General features: G+C 41.6%; 1 protein-coding gene across 7 annotated transcripts in view; it reads left to right on the top strand.

Annotated features, from left to right (window-relative positions):
* Positions 1–65: 65 nt before the first annotated feature.
* Positions 66–15,217, top strand: part of Klhl32 (kelch like family member 32) — a 250,314-nt gene continuing 235,162 nt past the window's right edge. For 6 of the 7 annotated variants that reach the window (XR_002820462.1, XM_004628180.2, XM_023711897.1 and 3 more), the window contains exon 1: positions 66–375. The gene's annotated coding sequence lies outside the window, so the exon portion shown is untranslated. The remainder of the gene's footprint in view (positions 376–15,217) is intronic. The other variant, XM_023711898.1, reaches the window with a different exon arrangement.

Raw genomic sequence — 15,217 nt, 5'->3', positions numbered from 1 at the left:
GGGGCGGGGCGCTCCGGCGTCTGAGCCCGCCCCGGCGGCCGTCTAGGTGCGTCTCGGGGCTGACGCGGCGGCCGCGGGCAGAGCGAGCCGGCCGTGCCCCCTGCGGTGCGGGCTGGGGCTTTTTATTTACTAGGGAGCGCTCTTCCCGGCGGGGGAGTCCGCGGCGCGCGGGGGCGCGCACACACGCGCGCGCGCACTGCCACACGCTGGCGCGCAGGGTCTCCGCGACCGCAGCCGGAGCCCGCAGGGCGAAGCCGCTGCGGTTTGGCTGTTCCCGGGCTCGTGGGGCGAAGCAGAGCCATCGTGCCTCGGGGAGAGCCCGGTGCCCGCGCTGCCGCCTCGGTACGAAACCAGGCAGACCGCTCACCCCTCCGGGTAAGCCAGACCCGCTCTTTGAAACCTGTTTGGGGTTGGTGCCTGCGGACCCGAGGGAGACGGCGGGAGGCTGCTGGTGCCAGCGGGGCAGGGACGTGGAGTTGAAATTTCAGGAGCACGCAGCTTCCACCGCGTCGTCTAGTGGGAGCAGTTACTACTCGGGTTACTTGTCTGCAGCCCTCGAGTCGCTCCCCCCTGCGCCTTTTCCCCAGCCCAGTGTGCTCTAGGTTCCTTGGTTGCCAAGGAGACGTGCTTAAACATCAGTCTTGGGACATCGATCGAAAGAACTGGTCTCTTAAATGATGCTGTTAGGTATTTTGATTTTTTAAAATAAGGTATACACGGAGGATCTCGTGGCAATTTGACATCCGTTAATTTGCATTTAGGCTACGGTTTCATTCAACTTCGAGAAAAGCCGTAATTGCACTATATGATATGCTTTAAAAAGGATTCGTCAGATGAATTTTTCAACAGATCGTGTCGTGAATCATAAATTAGCCTGTTCTGGAGATCTTATTAAAAAATGCTGATTCCAGTTTAACTCCCTTCTTTCTTTCTAGTTCCGGTTCTGATTTGCAGGTGGCTTGGGCATGATTATTTAACAATTAAATGAGATGATTTTATTGTGCTTCCCCACACCGGGCTGGTTTTCAGTGGTAAATTGACCAGAACAAGAGTATACATCTGTGAATGCCTCAGAAACAAGTTAGCATTTATGACATGCATCTGTGCTGACATTTCTGCATCTTCTGCCTTGTGACTAAATTGTAATTATCCCCGTGTCTGCTCATTGCTGAGAATATTTTGTTTTCTTTCAAACCTCTTGTTGATTTTTTTGAGATGTATGTGTATATTGATAGAGATAGAGAAATGTAATGCCTTACTACTTCATTCTAAGCTTCTAGAGCTCATACTAAATGTGGACTTTTTTTCTGATGTGCTGGATCCTTTACCAAAATGATAAAAGAGCCCACAAGAAGACAGAGTCCCTATTTCACAGCGTCCCCTAATACTCTGGCTGCCAATTTTGTTTCGAGGCCTGCGGCGCATAGTGGGTAAACTTGTAACCTAGCTCTTGAAGTCATCCTCAGCAATCCAGGGATTATAATTTGCACTGATTTTCTACCTTCATCACAAATAGGAATGACTTGGTAAAGATTCACTGTTCAATTTGTTTCTCTTTGATATCTGTTCATTTTTCCTACTGCCTGTTAAATAATGCGAAGGGGATAATATTTTTCAATTTAGATTCTAAACTGCCATATGGGATGACATGATAGGAGGAACAAGGAAGCCAAGTCATAACTGAGGTAGGAAAGGATTTATGCCCCTCACAGAGTGCTGGGAGATAGTAAGAATGACAAATGCTTTACATTAGAATTTACATACGGCTTTTCATTTATTTCTTTTTTGACTCCTCGTGATAACCATGAGGTCAAGGAATTACTCTCAATACAAAACGTAGGGATCCAAGACTTAAACCTTATGGGAGGTCACAGGGCCAGTGTTGGAAAGCATTTTCTGGACCTGTGCCCCTCTCCTTTAAAAACTGTGGTTGCATAACAGATGTGTACAGGGGTTGACATATGAGATAGAGGAGCTGAGCTGGCCCGAGGAAGGGACGAGGCAGTGGAGTGTGGACTGAAGACTGTCTGGCAGGCAGACCCTCAGGAGGAGGGCAGTTCCTACTGTACTAGAGTTGACTGCTGCTGCCCAGCTCTAAAACTCTGGATTTCAAGAATAACAGAAGGTTTGATTTTTTTTTTTTAATGAAGTGTTCTTAATTTTAAATGTGGGTCTGAGCTCCATGTGGCCTGTGTCTGATCTGTAGGTTTGCAATCCATAGCAACTGAGATGTCACCCAATGCTAAGCTTCTGTAATAACATCCTGAGGTGTCTCAATACATCCATCACTATGACAGTGATCAGGAGGAGTTTTCTGTTTTAATATTAAAGTCTAATAAGCGCTCTGCATTGTTCTTCAGTGAGCAGGTCCCAAGTTCGTCTCTGAGGTTTCCTACATCTCTTGTCACACTCAGCAAAAGCAACAAAGTGTGAAATGCTCCAAAAGAGGAATTTTGAATCTGATGACACCAAAGCCATTTATAATTTACTCCTTCTTATGTTCCTCATGTATGGTTTTCTTGGCATAGGATTGAGAGGTGTAGAAAAGTCCTGCTGAACGTAGTTGTTTTTTTATCTGCGGGTTCTGCAAACCGGTTGCAGATCAAAAGAATTTGGACTTCATCTTAGCCAAAAGACTGAGAAGAGCTGATTCCTGGATTTCGTCTTCAGCGGGGAGATACGGCACAATGGCTACTTTTGATTTTCTGTAGTGTCAGGATATCTTACAGAGGGAAGACCAGAATAGAGATTCATTAAGAGAGCTGGATAAACCTCTGGCTTTCTCTGGTGATCTCGAATCGGAGAGCTCTGTTTCAGGTTCATAATTCCTGCAGATCATTTTTAGCCTACTGAAGCATTATAATGAAAAGTCACATATGAAGAATTAGATGTGCTTATTCAGGTTCCTAAAAGCCTGTAAAAGGATAAAGGAAGCGGACATATTTTGCATGGCTCCTCAATGCAGAAGCAGCACCAGTGGACAGAAGCCCTACTATGGGGGATTTTTAGCTCTTTGTAAGCAAAACTAAATTACCAGACTAGAAAGAGCTTAATTGGACTAGAATGTGGACTGCTTCCTGTGAGTGAGACACACTCTTCCACTGAAGATGAGTGGCCCTCAAAATCTCCCAATAGTTTTCAGACCTTGCAGATAGACCGCATGCGTGTGGAACACATAGATGACTGACTGGGAGCTATCTGTCAAGCTACCCGTGCATCCGTCGGTCCACCCATCCATCCACTCATATATGCACACATATGTATGTTATTTCTCCTGTTATTTTTTTCATTTATTGAGTTTGGTGTTTATATTTGTCAGTCACTTCATCCTATTTTATTTCTGCTTTGTAGGCTTTAAAAATAACTTTATAGGCTATACAAATTTTATTGTTTACTTAAAAATACATTTAAAAACTATATATATATTGCATATCATAGGTTTAGATTATGTTCAGTTTTGATTTTCCTTCTGATGTTTTTTAATTTCTGAGTGATAAATACTGTCTTCTACTTTAAAAGTATTTGGAAAGTTGTGTATGTAATACTTTTTCTGGTCATTATTCAGATACAGTATAACAATTATTACATAGCGTCGACATTTTATGAGACATTGTAAGTGATCTAGGGGTAATTTTAAGTGTCTAGTAGGACATGTGTGTACTGTATGCAAAGTTTTTGCCATGTTACTTAAGCATCTATGGATTTTGGTGTCTACTGGGGTCCTGGAATGAATCCCCCAAAGGTGACTGGTGACTGAGAAACAACCATACTTCATTGTAAGAAGAGGTAGGATAAAATGTTGGTTAGAAAAAAACCAGCCTGAGCTGTTTGGTGAATTCCTCTTATCAAGGAATGAAGTAATTTGTTACAACCCACCACAAAATATTGCAAGACGCCATAGGAATGAAAGCCGTGGACCATAGAGCGGCATTCAGGTCTAGCATTCTGGCATAGAAAATGCTGCCTACACCTGAAAGTCATCTAGTAATGAAACAAATACCGTTTGAAAAGCTGCTGTGTCCCATGTTTCTACACACACTACAGAGATGTCAGTGGACTTCACTGAAGCAGCGAGTCAGGAAAGAGTATTGTTTTATTTATGTTGTTTCTTTTCAGAGAGCCCTAGTTTAAGAGAGGGCCCAAAAGATGTGAATAGCGGCTTCTAATGGTTCTCTTATTCTAACCTCACCCCCTGGGAGGATACTTCAGTGGTAAATAAAAGCGTTTCAGTTTTCATTTCATGTGTTCATCCTCAGTAAACAGCTAGGCAGGTGTTAATACTGTTGTAACACGCAAGCCCTGGGAAAACGGAGATAAGATCTCTTTCAAGGACGCAGAACAAACATATGGCTTCAGGCAGTAGCCTTTTTGAGCCCCTTGTCTATACCAGCTTGTTTCCCTCAATTTCCCATTGAACTCACAGTGTCCTTGTAGAGTAGGTATTTTTTCCATTTTACAGATGAAGAACCCAACGGTGTATAAAGTTGTTGGATGAATGAAATAAAACTACAAGCATTAGCCTGTCATTTTACTTCACGCATCTTCTCTGCCCATTGCCTGATGGAGATGGTAGATGTGTCCAGAACTGAGATATTGAGGGAGTCATGTGTTCTACAATAGAAATAGGATTTCAAGGGCTGGCCAGATAGCTCACCGGATTAAAGCACCAGCAAGCAGGCACAGGGGCTGGGGGTTTGATCCCTGGACCTGCTGTGCCAGCCCCGCCTACTGGGCGCTCTGAGATGGCAATTGACACTAGGTGTGGTGGTGCTTGCCTATAATCCCAGCTCATAGGAGGCTGTAAACAGGCTGATCACTGAGTCCAATCTAGTAATGAAACCCTGAACCCCCTGTAGACCCTTCCCTGAAATTAAAAAAAAAAAAAAGGGAAATATGATTTCATTGAAGCACAAATACAGAGAAAATAAATACTCTGGCTCTGGAGTAAATCCTGTGTAAGAGGCGAATTAGTGCTGGATTTAATGATTGGGTTTGATTATGTTAAATGAAGATTTTTTTAAATGATGGAAAGATGGGAGCTTCTAGCAGTCAAGCAGGCAAGTGAGTTGAGAGGATCATGCTAGTGATAACTGATATTGAGGTGCTTTTAATGAGCTGAAGGTACGACAAAGATGTGGGAAGAAATGTGATCTTCGAAGTGGAGTCCAGCAGTATGATGTGTGAGTGAGAAAGGACAGAGGAAGGCAGCTTTATAAGAGAGAGGAGAATCCCTGCAGACACAGGAGAGTCTGAAGAGGACATACTAGTTCTTCTAAAAGGTCTGCAGATAAGGACAAAGGACAAGCCATAGATGTGGTGCATCACTATTATAGTGTACCTCAATTTGTAGCATCCAGTGGCTGTCACATAGTTGGTTTTATGAAATCACTTTTGTACGAGAAGAACGTACATAGTTATTTTATGTGAATTCAGTTGTGGTGGCCAAATATATAGGTTTTCAGAAACAGGAAATTTAATTTTGATGATTAAAATGAGATGATTAAAGAGTTAATCAGTTTCGTTCAGAAGAGCCAGAGATTTGGAAGCTAGGGAGGCTCCTACAGATAGGATAGCCACACTTGGTTTCCTGAGACAAGTCAGAAGAAATGAAAACTATATTTTAACTGTTTGAAAACTGTACTTCCTTCAGAGAGAAGCCTTTGATAATAGACACATACCTGCTTTTGACCCTTGCAAGGCCAACATTCTTATTGGTTGCCTGAATAGAGGTGAAAGATAAATAATAAGCAAATGAGAATTAGACTTGGATTTAAGTAACAGACCTGCAGTGAGTGGGTAAGAGAGCTTCCTTTGACCACAATAGCACAAAGTAACAGGAAGAAATAGAGCAGATGTTCATGCTGAGGTGTAAGACTAGAGAATTTGGCATAACAGGGATTTGCTTTAACGTTGGAAAGGATTTTAATTTCCATGAAGTAAAATATAAGCCAATATGACGGGTTGCCCTTCATAGACACATTTGGTAGCTAATAGAAAATATTATGAGAGCTTGACTGGTGGGAGGAGAAACAGACTTGGCTATGTGTCTGTGTTCCTCTGTTCTCATTATTTCAGCATTTCTTCCAGTTTGCAGAGTTGATTCTTGGAATGTACTCTAGAATATCTTTTCTGTCTTACTGAAAATTAATAGATTGAATTAATTTTGCCCTTCTCCTGGTCCTGATATGTCTGGTTGGATCCTTTATTGCTAGATCCATTTGAGATCTTTACTGAAGAGGGTCTGAGTAGGAGGAACTGTTCAACTTTCTTCCTGTTTGACTTGTTCTTTCTCTGTTTCACATGTACATTGCAGTGTGTTGATGCATTTAATTTAACTTGGTTTAGACATATGGTACTATACAATTTGGTGAAAAATTTAAAAAGAATTATGCATAAAAATAACAGTTTTGCGAACTTCACTTGGAGTCAGATTAGTTCCACGTATGACAACATTGAAATCTGTAAATTGGTCTAAAATAGTGTTTTTTCCTTTGAAAGGTTGAAATCACCAGCCTGATAAAATGATTTTTTTTTTTTTTCTGGAACCAGGGATTGAACTCAGGCCCTTGCGCTTGCTAGGGAAGCGCTTATTCTACTGAGCCATCTCCCTGGCCCTGATAAAATGATTTTTAAATAAAGAAGAAAAATCTTTGGCCATGTTTGTGGATTCTTGACAACATTCTCCTACATATTTGAGGCATCATACACTCATTATCTATGCCTGATAAGCCGTTATTTAGGAGCAGGGCTGCTTTCCCTTCCTAACCCTGGCAGTAAACCCAATTTGACATACGGGGCATTGCTAGAATAAATCATTGCGTCTTGGCGGATTGCTTCAGTAGGAACAGGTTGGATGTTAATGGCGCAGACAGTAAGAGCAGTGGAGGAGGCATTCTGTAATTTTTTATGACACAAATTTTGATACTTCATTTTAAATCATTACTTAGAAGCCTTGTTATTTATGGTTTTTAGTTCTACAGTTGAAAGTGTACCAGAAGAATATGAACCTTACAGCCTGGATTTAAGCATTAAAGCTGGGATATTTTGGCTCTGGGATTTACAGCCTGGGGCTGCCTTGCTCCCAGGTCTAATTTTCTTCATCTGTAAATGAGAAATCTAGTACCTAAATTGGAGTGTTTCCGTCCATTTTCTGTTACTATAACTGAACACAGCAGAGTTGGCTATTCATAAGAAATAGAGGTTTGTTTAACTCATGATTCTTGAGGTCAGGGAGTCTTAAGAATGTGGTGCTGACATCTGATGCGGGTCTTCCAGCTGCCTCCTTGAGTGGTGGAGGGCATCACGTGGTAAGACAGCAAAACCTTGTTAGCTTCTCTCTCCCTTCCTTTTTTTTTTTTTTTTGTGTGTGTGTGTTTATTTTAGGAAAGTGTCTACAGGGTGTTCAAGGTCTCACTACTAGATCAGACTCATAGTGATGTGTCTGTTTACAGCCTCCCAAGAGCTGGGATAACAGGCACGCACCACACACCCAGTCTCATTTGCCTTCTCATGGCGCCCCAGAGCTTGGGCCAGCACAACAGACTCGGATCGAATCCCCAGCTCCTGCGCCTGCTTGCAGGTGCTTTAATCTGCTGAGCTATTTGGCCGGCCCTCTCTCCCTTCCTTTGTATAAAGTTGATGAATTTAGTCCTGGGGCTTCCACCTTCATGGTCCCATCTCATCCTCATCACCCAAATGTACCACCTCCAAATATTAGTACTGTGTGGTTTGGGGGATAATTCTAGGGGATACACCCAAACCATAGGATAGCGCTGTTCTAAGATTGTGATATATCATAGAAACATCTGGCACAATGCCTGACGCATAGTAAAAACTCAGCGCCTACTAATTCCTTCCCTTTACCATTCTTCCACCCCCTCATCTTTGCCCTCCTCCAAGTGATGGTGAAATTCTCTTAGATTTCATGCACTGTATCAAGTGTCTCAATCTGTGGAGAGTCAGCCTAAGAGAGGAGCTCGCTAGCCCCTTCATGGTGTGGAGCTTTGAGAGAGACAATATCCTGCCTGGGTGGGCTTTCCCCAGAAAAGCATCACATATGTTGTGGCTGATGGTGTCTTTCCTCTTTGGGAAGCCGCCTCTTTTCTGCAGCTTCTGGAGGTCCAGTCTAGCCTTGGAGAAAAGGAGAGAAGGTCAGTTGCCTTCTACGTAGGCAGCTCTCAGGGTTGTGTGATAGGATTTCTTCAGGGGTTGTCATGTGTAAAAAGCCCAGAGCTATTCCTGTGTCCTCCATGCAGTTAATAATAGCACCAAGTATCTAGCGGGCACAAGCTTCCTAGCCTTTCTACAAGGTCAGTTTTTAGTTGTCTACATCTTTTTCGCCAACTAGGGGTTTCCCTTCATGAAGAATTATGTAAATTTTATGAAAAGGTCAAAAGCTCACCAGGCTCAAAGAAAAAAGCCTTTATATTCTCTTTCAAGTCAGCTAGGATTATTTTCTTCCCAAAGAGAATATTTTCCTGTTAAATCTTTTTTTCCCCTCCGCACTATCACCTCTCCCTTTCTCCCTCACTCCCTCCCCGCTTAGCAATTTCTCTTCGTTGGAAGGGGCAGAGTAGCTTTTCTGCACTTTAAGTATTACTTGGATCTCTAATGACCTAGGAATATAAATGAGGTCAGCATGTATGTCCTGACCTATTTTAAGGTGACCCTCAATGACAGATTTAGAGGTCATTGAGACAAGAGTGGGATCTGTTAGCAGCCCATCACACTTGGCTTTTATAGTACTGATAACAAAGAATGGTGGTAGGAAGTTAGCCTGAGCAGTACATTTTAGGAACCCATATACCAAGCGAGGTTCTATTTTTATCATCTAATGAAATACAAAATATGTCCGTATAAAAAAGACTGTTTCTTGTGCTATCTCTGCTCTGCTGATTCCTGATATGCATGTGTTTATTTCCGTTCTTAAAATAATGTTGCAATTTCATAATTCATGTATGACTTTTGATAATACATTTTTGTGACACATTAAATAATTTTATATAGCAAAAATAAAGACATAGTAGAATATTATCAGTAAGAACGATTATTTGTCAGAGACAAAACAACTGTTACTGATTTCTTTACTATGTAACTCCAGAAAAAAATGATTAAAAAATTGCATAGTGTACATTAGTTTTAGTAAGATACAGATTTGGGGATGAAAAACAGGGTAGGAAAGATGATTTCGGTACTAGGTCCTGCGTCTGCACAGCATCCACAGAGCAGTAAGATTACAAAATCAGATTGCTGAGAAAGAAAGCTTTTCTCTAAATGTGAGGATACTGGGTTTAATCTCAACCACGATACAAATGACAGCTATGGTTATTATTTTTAAATTCAGGTTCATACTTGAGGTACAAATCTGACTGAAATTGATTTATTTTGATAGTCTCTCTTTGATTTATTTCCTCATTTACTCTTGCCTTTCCCAAAAGGAGACTTTTTTAATGCTGTTCCTGTGATAGGCAGTGGTGTAGATAAAATCAAATAACGCTTTGGCTGCAAAATGATTCCGTAGTCTTTCCCAGTCCGTGTCCTTGAGCTGATATGGCTGATTGGTATTTTAGAGAATACAAGCCCTAAAGAATTATGAAATCAACACTTTGGTTTTTTTCTTCTATGAAAATATTAGTTACCCTACAATCTAATTTAATTTGAACATGGCTTATCTTCTTTAGCTTTAAGTCAAAACTGTTTATTTTTTCCTGGAAATATCTACTATCACCTACAGATAGGATTTACTAATTGATCAAGTGTCCTTTGAGCAACTCACGAACATTTCTCAGGCTTTAGCCTGGTGTTTGTACACGTCTCAGGCCTTTCAGTACTACACAGATATCCTGGTGGGAATCTTGGTGTGTGCAGATTTTGATGATTAAATTTACCTTCTCTGACCTTATACTCTTTCACAAAGGTAGTCAGTTTTTAGTTTTTATTTCATGTTGTCCTATCTCTGTTGATTAGCAAATGTCTAAAGTTAATTTATCATTGCAACCTCAAAGCTTCTAAATCTCAGTGCCGGAGTAAGAGAGGCCTGTTTGGAAGGCAGCCATCATGCATGGTTGCTTGGGTCATGGGCAGTACTGAAGATCTCTGACTGGTGGTGTTTGGTTGGGTGAGGGGAGACAGGCTTGGAAGGTTAGCCAGGTGAATGGGAAGAGCAAAGACAACCGAGGACAGATTCCTGGAGTGCTGCTCAGTGCTCTGGGGAGCTTGGCGTGAACTCTGTGCCTAAGTCTCCTTCTCCATAAGTTAGGATGACATAACGACCTTTATTTTTTTCTCCCACTCTTGTATGTGAGAATACAATTGTACGTATTTAAGAAGTGCTCCTTATATTAAAAGTGCTCCATTGTTGTTTGAGTACTTTTGGACCTTTGTTTAGGAATCATATATTTATCAGTGTTCTGCAGATACGTCCAGTGCAAAACTTTGAAACAGGGCTGATCATTGGAAGGATCAGGAATTGTTTCTAAGATACACATTCCTGGATCCTCTGTAATTATTATTTTGGAAGCTGTGTTGTTGCTGAGCCATTCATGCTTTTAAATAACCTCCTCAGGACAGCCTGATAATGCAGAGAGGCTAACTTGGGAGCTGCTGTCTAAGAGCACAGGGACCCGCTCATGCCCTGCTGCTTGTTCCCACCTCCCAAGGTGCGGGTACACCGCGTGGCTTGGCTTTCCTAGCCATTTACACTTAGCAACAAACAGCAAGGTAGGTAGGTCAGTCAAGGGGACATAGCTCCTCAGATAATCAACAGGCACTTAAACAGTTCAAGCAGTTCTATACTAACTAGGTGCACTGTCTGAAAGGAAGTTAAAATATATGATTAATTTCTTCATTGCTGAAGCAGAGGTTAAGATTTTTCCAGTCATATGTATACAGCTAATCAGGTGGGTTGCTGCAAGGAGCATCTTTATAAATGTCATTGTATTGTTGATATTGTGGATTGATTTTTTTAAATGTATATGTCTGCATTATACAAAGTCAGATGATTTTTGTCTTCTACCTTTTTCAACTTAGAGCATTTCTGGTGATTATATGTATGCAAGCCAACTGAACAATGTTATGTCTACTGTGGGTGAAGTCTGTTGAACCATTAACAAGTTGGTAGTGAACTACTACAGAATAATATAGGTATGTATGACAATATTTTGGGAGCAGAGAAGCCATAATTTCAAATTGTAATTTAGTTCTTCTTTTTTGGGAAGCTTCAAAATGTGCTTTTGGAATAGTAGGCATTTTGAGGAGATATGTAAGTGTTTGCCACTGGTACATAGATAAGAGAAAGAGCTCTTGCCTCTAGATTTTAAAAATACATATGAAGTACAGACATCAACACAAAAGGTCACATGCATGCTGAGGTCTTGATTAACTGCAAGAAGAGTCATTTTGTGGAGTGTAAATTTGTGAGATAATGGAACCCATCCTACTTAGGTTTGTCTGTGGTGCTTTAATTAGTAGAAGAAAAAAATCGGTTGAAGAGTAATGGGGGGGAGGGAAGGACAAGAAGGAGGGGACTGTGACTCTACACTGAACCATTCAGCCAATTTTGCAACTGCAGTAAGTCTCATTAGGTGATTAGCATTTGACTGTTCTGCCAAAATCATCTTTTTGGCCATCTGTGTCAAATTATAGGAAATAATAGCCTTGGGCACAGCTGTTGAGTCTAATGTGTATTTCTAACTCTTGTATCAATCCTCATGACCATGTAGAGAAGTCTGAAGGACATTTGTGGAGAATAAACAAGAGAGAACCAAACACATGTGTGTGTGCATGCGCGCGCGCACACACACACACACACACACACTTAGACATGAGAAGGAGAATATGTTTTATATCACAAAATAATGGTTTTATTTAAATCCACAGGCAAGAAAGTGACCTTTTCTGCCTTCATTTCTTCATAGTCGCTTTGCTCTGAGGAAAATTCAATCTCAAGAGAGATTGACCTTGAATATTGATGATTCTTTATGATGCTTCTTGAGTTTTGCCTCTTTCTGTATGAGGTAGAATTCATAAATACTGCGTGTCTAGGCATTCACTGAGACTTTCCTCAGTTTCATTGAGAATCACCCGGGGATGAGTGTCTTTTGGTGTCGCTACACCTTTTCATGGATGAACTTGGATATCAGCATGATCTTTCAGACAGATTAAGCCTAATGTCAGTGGAAATATAATCAAAAAGTTATAAGAAAGTAAGCTATTCAGCAGTCCTGTAATTAGGGGTAAAAGAAGGCTAAGAATCAACATGTTCAGTTCAATTTATTCATTTCTGTGGTCCTTTATGTCAGCAAAAATACTTTATGAATGTATTTAGAAAGAAATCCTATAGCAAGGGTGGCCTTTAAAAGACAGTCACCAAAATTATTTGAAGTGATTTGAGCACATATAACTTAGTAGCAAAGTTCCTTATACTTGCTTTAAAATTGTTTTTTCCTCCAAACCTGCATCATCTAGAGCTTCCTCATCTTTCCTTGCTTTGTCCCAAATTATCCTTGGCTTTTTCTTCTCACAACTTAAATACAAGCATTCAGGGAAGTCCATTGGTTCTATCTCCTTGGCACACCCAGAACATATTTCTTACCACTTCCACTTCCTCTTATAAGTCAGCATCACCCCTTCTTACACTGGAGCTCTCACTTGATTCCCTTGGACTTTTCTCACCACAGTGCCCAGAGTGATGTTTTTCAAACTCTGAGTTAGGTTATGTGATTTCTTTACTCAAAACTGCAGTGGCTTCCAGCTGGAGGAGCAGCACCCTCCGCACCGTCTGTTTCTCTGATGTCTTGCCTCCGCCTGCTCATCCCCTCCCCCATCTGTTCCTTCTCTTGCCCTCTGACCTGCATTCTGTCCTAGAACTGAGCATCCCAGTGCACAGTCCCTCTGCTTGGAATGCTGTTCCCCCGGCCACCCTGGGCTCATTGCCTCACTTCTCTAAGGTCCTTGGCCTCGAGTGTCACCTTCCCAGTGACACCCATGTGGCCATCTTATATAAAATTGCAGTCGACCCACCAGTTCACATCCTCCAGCTCTTCACTTGCCCTGCACCTTGCCCTCATAGTTCTTGATCTTTTAAAAACAGCTTTTTTTTTCACCAAAAATTTATATACTGTTAAAGCGCACCTGTTGTGAGCTGTGCGAGGGAGGTGCCATCTGCATGAGTGGTGATAAAAATCCACACAGCGATGTGGCTAGGGCAGGTTATTTTTTAATTTTTTTAAATATTCTAAAGAGGGAGAAAACCCAACACAAAGACAAAACCAAACCAACATAAAACAATAAAAATGGCATCAAATTTCAAAACAAGAATAGACATTTATGAATGTTTGTTATATTACATATTGTTACCATCAAATTTGTTGCTCAGATTACCACATATAGGCACACAAGATTGATCAAACATTAATGCTTCCTTTAAGATGTTCGCACAGAGAAATCAACAAGAAATGGTTATATGTTTCAATAATTTTTATACAACTTTGTATAAAGTTGTACAGCTGTTGCCATGATCCATTTAAAAAAGGGCATCTCTGTCATTCCCTAATTTTTCCTTGTGCCTATTTGTAGTTGTTGTCCTCACAGCCACCCCCATCTAGGTAACCTCTCTTTTGCTTCAGTGTCTAGAGGCTTCTTCCTTGAGACTCTCGAAGGCTTCTTTTATTTGACTTGATACAAAGAGCTTACCTGTAAAGATACAGTCAGCACTTACCCAGCACAGTACTCTCAGCAAATGTAGGTTGAATTGATGTAGGAGCTGCATATTTGTATAAAATTTAGATCTCACCATAATTTAAATACTTCTAAACTCACCTTTATGTAACTCCAGTGTTAAGAAGGGTGGGCTTCTTGTAGTCTTCCAGTGAGTCTTTCCGTGGTGCTAGAGTCCCTGAGAAGGTGACCTGTCTCTTGGCACCATTTCTATGACCTCATGATTTCCTCCCTCTGTTCTGCATGAGCTCTTTCTCTCAGAGCTGGAGCTTCCTCCTGCCTCAGTCTTCAGTCACTCGGGTCTGTCGATGTCTCCTTCCTGCTGTCTCCTGTGTCTGCTTCCACCTCAAGTCCTCAGCACTTGGGCATCCTTACTGCTTTCTAGGCCATTTTCCTTCCAACTTTTCCCGTGGATTGCTATCTGGAGACGGAAAACATGGCTTTCACCTTCCATTCTCTTTTCTAGAAGCCACCACTGACTCTTGAAGACCCTTGCCTTAGTCTCAGAGAGCATTTTCCCATTTGGCTTCTAATTTTGCCTATTGTGAACCATCTCCCTATTTAATAAATAAACATGATTGATAAATACTATTTCTAGACAACTTTTATTATAAAGTTGCCTGATTCCTAAGCTTTTTTGTGTAGTAATGAGTAATTTGCTTTATAGAAAGAACAAGTATGATATAAAGATGTATATCAACTATAATGTACAAACAACAAACCCTTAAAATTAATAGGAGTTGACTTTCTGAAGGAATCTGCCGACCTATCTGCCCTATGCTCTATGTTTTTCCCAAGTTGCTATTTTCGGAACATAGAAGTTCTGAATTTGTTTTATGTTTACTAAGTGTTTACCTGGTCACCAGTGTACTGAAGGAAAATGACAGGACAGTTCCACAGTGGAAGCTAAATATGTCTGGCCAGACCATACATGCATCAGGTCCAGACTTCAACTGTTTGGTCTATGGTTGTTCTGTGCCAGAGAGTCTGGGGTCCCTGGCTAAGACTTTTTTTTTTTTTTTTTTTGGCCTTTAGGGGCAGGTTTGGCTGGATTGAGTTGTGGGGATCGAACCACAGCAACCTGAGCCTGACTGCTTTGTGGAAGCAGCCACTTAAAGAACCGAGCTAATTGGGCCAGGGAGATGGCTCGGTGGAATAAGCGCTTCCCTGGCAAGCGCAAGGGCCTGAGTTCAATCCCCAGTTCCGCCCCCCCCCCCAAAAAGTACCGAGCTAAGGGGCAGGCCCCCAGCTAAGACTGTTAGTGTCGGTACTGGAGGAGGGCTGAAGCCCATTGAGTGACGTCCACCTGGGCGCCTGTCTTCTCAGGTGATTTTCGTGTGCCCCTGATATCACGTCCAGTCTGTTCTGTGCTGCCCTTACTGCCTTTGACTGCTCTGCCCCTCCTGCTGGCCAGTCATGGTCAGGCTATGTTTGGGCAAGACTGTGCCTCTTCCACAGCCAGGGAGCTTGGCTCTCGTGTCTTTCTCTTTTCTTCTTTCTT

Source organism: Octodon degus, unplaced genomic scaffold, assembly GCF_000260255.1.
Source record: "Octodon degus isolate 3935 unplaced genomic scaffold, OctDeg1.0 scaffold00022, whole genome shotgun sequence".
NCBI classification, from domain to species: Eukaryota; Metazoa; Chordata; class Mammalia; order Rodentia; family Octodontidae; genus Octodon; species Octodon degus.
The sequence above is the reverse complement of the archived record's forward strand: the minus strand, read 5'-3'. Positions and strand labels throughout refer to the sequence as shown.